The sequence below is a fragment of the Tigriopus californicus genome, chromosome 6 (genome assembly GCF_007210705.1).
Source record: "Tigriopus californicus strain San Diego chromosome 6, Tcal_SD_v2.1, whole genome shotgun sequence".
In the NCBI taxonomy this organism is placed as follows: domain Eukaryota; kingdom Metazoa; phylum Arthropoda; class Copepoda; order Harpacticoida; family Harpacticidae; genus Tigriopus; species Tigriopus californicus.
The window spans coordinates 3,867,938-3,871,942 of NC_081445.1; positions in this window are offsets into that span (position 1 = coordinate 3,867,938).

Below are 4,005 nucleotides of genomic sequence, written 5' to 3' on the forward strand. Positions count from 1 at the left end.
CAATAAATTCTAACATTAAAGGACTACCACAATCAAACTAAAGAACTGCTCATAACGATTAGGAACTGGAGATACTACAATTTTTAAATCTGAAAGAAACTGCTAAAGCTAAACATAAACATAAATGAGCAATAAACTTATTAGGATTTAAAGTAATTACGTCCCACCAAAGAGCCGTGAAAAACCAAACCTAATTGAGTGAATGAATGGTAATTCCCATTCATTCACCCACAAGCAAACACCACGAACACTACACGTGCCCAGCAACCAAGGACAACAGAGGAAGTCAAACCTTGGTTCGAAATTCCTGGGAGATAAGAACAGCAGCAAACTAAAATGCGACTGTTCTCAGCAAGCTCCAAAACAGGAATAAAAGACATAGTTATATCCTTTACATGATGAAATAATGCATTATATTATGAAATATTATTATTTTTGTTTTCTCCGAACGTATTCCTTTTCAAATAGAAAAGAAAAAAATTTTTGAAACATTTTTGCTTTTTCGGAAAAGAAAGATAATTTTGCCTGTTTCAAGATTTCTGAAATGATTTAGAGCAAAGTTTATGGATGATGTTTCATATCACCTGACTCCACGCAACCTCACTCGTTGGGTCGATTATGGCAAGAATAAACAAGAGACTACTGATTTTTGGAAAATGCAATTTGAGGTTATCATACAATATTTGTGATTCGATCTGATAAAAAAGATTTCTGATATTAGAAATTTGAGTTGAAGGAAATTCTAGAAAAAAAGACCGCACCCTGATACTGGGCATTTTGTTGAGGTATGATTTAGACAAACATCATAGCCAACCTGCATTGGACATCTACTGGATTTGTTATTGATTTCATTTTACCGGCTTGTAGAAGCGAACAGTTTTCTGTTATTCAATAAAGTAACGTTGAAAGTTGGCTACAATGGTTGTCTAAATTCTCCTTCCACAGATTGCTCATAAACAGGGTGCTGCATTTCATTTTTCTTCAAATTTCCTATGCTTGCGTTGCATTTAATTGAAACTCCCCATATATTTTTGTCAATTCATGAGCTATTAAGCAAGGAAACTTCATTGTTCCCACGATATTGCAGCATTAGAGGAACCAAACATATTTGAATGAATATTCGCTCTCTTCTTCCAACAATTCTATATACCAATCTTTTTTAAACCCTCTGTTTGCAGCAACATTGCAAAGTTGTATATTTTCTAAGCTCAGCTGCGGGCATACCTAAGGGCATTCCAAGTTCCAAGCTGGGAAATAAATGATTTTTTGAATTATCGTATAATTGGCAAAACCAAAGCAAGACCACCTCCAGAGCAAACATATTTTTTTTTTGTTTTCGGGTAAATAGTGAACCTTGTTACTTGCTAATCCACTACTTCAAGCATAACTTTCTTAATCGTCAATTTGCTACTTTTGATCAAAATGAAAAACCCTGTGATGTTATAAGAAGCATCTACCTAAGCAAACAAGTCTTTGGGCAATCTCTGACAAAGGAGAACCTAACAATTTTTTTTGGCTATATATAGTAACATACGGCTGATGTCTCGTAACTGTAAAGGAATAAATGTGAGATATTGATGCTTGCATGTGTCAAACATAAAGAATATTCTGCATATTTTGAAGGGGAATATATCTTATTTGGCCGCAATTTGAGATGATACGAGGATACTATTTTTTCTGAAAGGATCAAATGTGTTCATCTTTTTGATATTGCAGTTTGCAAAATATCCGAATGAAAAAAATAATGCTTGTATAACGCAGCCTTGGCAGTTGTAAGGATTTGGATTCAGTTTAAATGTCACCATGAGCATCATTACCATCGCTATCAGCCATCGTCGTTCAACATCATGGGAGCTTTAACCAATCTAGCGATCTTGTCGTTGACACTGGTCTCCAGGGTTGCCTCTCGGTCAGTTTCATAATCACAACTTCATTAATATTCTCCCCGATTGGAAATCAATCCGGCGCTATTATTGTCTCTATTTTTCAGAGACCTCGCTGCCAAATCTTTGTGCAGCTTTCTTCCAATCCCAAATCGGTTCCCATTCCATATTGTGAGAATGGCCAATGGATCAGTTGCGAGCAAGTCACCGTTGACTTAACAGGATTAAGAACCAACCAACCCTTGATTCTGCCCATGGATTCAGGGTCAGCTTTGTTGATTCCTCACCAGGTAGTCAAGGATCATACAGGCCGCACCTCTTTACAAGATGAGATGATTGTCAAAACCTCTTGTACCCAATTTCGTGGCAGGACCCGATTCTGGATCAACCACGTCTGTTTATCAATCTGAAGACCTGCTGAACCCCATGACCATTACTTTCTTCGCCTCGGGCTCCAATGAAGTCAATGCCATCATTCATGAGGATGGCCAAGTATTCCACCTGCCTCCCTGCGACCAAATTGGCGGCAATTGCCACGTTTTAGCCAAGGGGGACCCGGACGTGGGGGATCCCACGTCAAGCTACACGATGAGGGATTTGGTGTTGAGTGTTAGCATTCAATTCCTTTTCTTTGTATCATAACTTTTACGTTCATATTTTACAATAAATCATAGATGAAGATTGCGCTAGAAGAACTTACAGATGTTGAGGACCGAGAAGAGGAAGGTCAATTCCAACAAGATGCTGATGGGACGTACGTGGCCACCATCAAGATCTACTACACCAGACTGTTTGCCAAAGTAGAACCGAACGTGAATGCCTACATCTCGAATATGATCAGTCAAGCCAATGCTTGCTTCAAAAACTCAGAAACCGTCCAATTCCACTAAATATGCATTTGGTTACCGGATTCCTGGCACAGGTAACCTAACAATTATGCCGTAAGTTAACTTCAACCTTTCAACAGGTTGTACTTATGATTAAATAAAAGTTGTCAGATCACGAAACCGTTTATTGTTGCAGGTCTTGGGCTACTAATCATCGATTGAAGGTGAACCTGTATTCCAACCCCAATGTACTATTCCAGAATGTCCCTGATGTAACTGAAAAGGACGATTGCGTTCGCAAGATCCGAGAGAATGCCCGGTCATTTGCCAGTATTGGCTCACATACCGACTCATGTGGTAAGTTGACATTATATTAGGAATGTCGCATTTGAAGGATTGTCCCTAGGCCTCGAAAACAAGTAAACACCTGATTTTAAAAAAGAACATTTTAACTTTTTATAGGAATTGTGGCGGAAATAGCCTGCACTGAATTTCCAATTTTCCTACTTTAGCAATTTCACCACTTTTCTTGACTCTTTCTCTCTTTTTCTTTCACTTCGATTTCTTTGTTGGGGACTTTTTTTTTTGCTTCCATGCAGATCAGATAAGAATGAAATCCCTAGTCAGAAGATTTTTCAATTTTACCTTTCTTAGTTTGGGTTTAATTGGCTTAACCAACCGCCACAAGGAATTAAATTCCCAATACTATTATAATGAAAGAGTAGAATTCGTCTAATTGCTACGACGATATGCTATAGTCTAGCAACGAATTTGGTAATCAATTTCAGTTGTGGAAAGTATGAGAATGAGTGCATTTTCACTAATCTTCACACATTTTCTCAATTTTTTTTCGTATTTTTGCAACTTTAAACAAATCATTTCGGTCACAAAGGCAGCATTTTTTCGAGTTTTGTGATGGCTGGTTAGTGAGTGGAGTACGGTATGACTCTCAAAGTAGAACCAAACCGTAAGTTGAGCTCCAATTATTTCCAGGATCCACAACAGCCTCCAACACTCCGACAACCACTGGTTCAATAGCCTCCAACACCCCGACAACCGTTTGGGTTCAACAGCCGGACCTTTGTCAATTACATTCTAAAATGGGATCAATTACAATTACAAATGGATTCGTTTCAGATGTAATTAATCAGCTATAATTACTTCATTTTGAAATGCAATTAATGACAAATACAATCCATACTGTTCATTTTCGTCTTGCGACTGAACCTAATCAAGATGGAACATATTGGTTGAAACACATCAATTTCTGCGTCGATCCGCTCGTGCGTACTTTT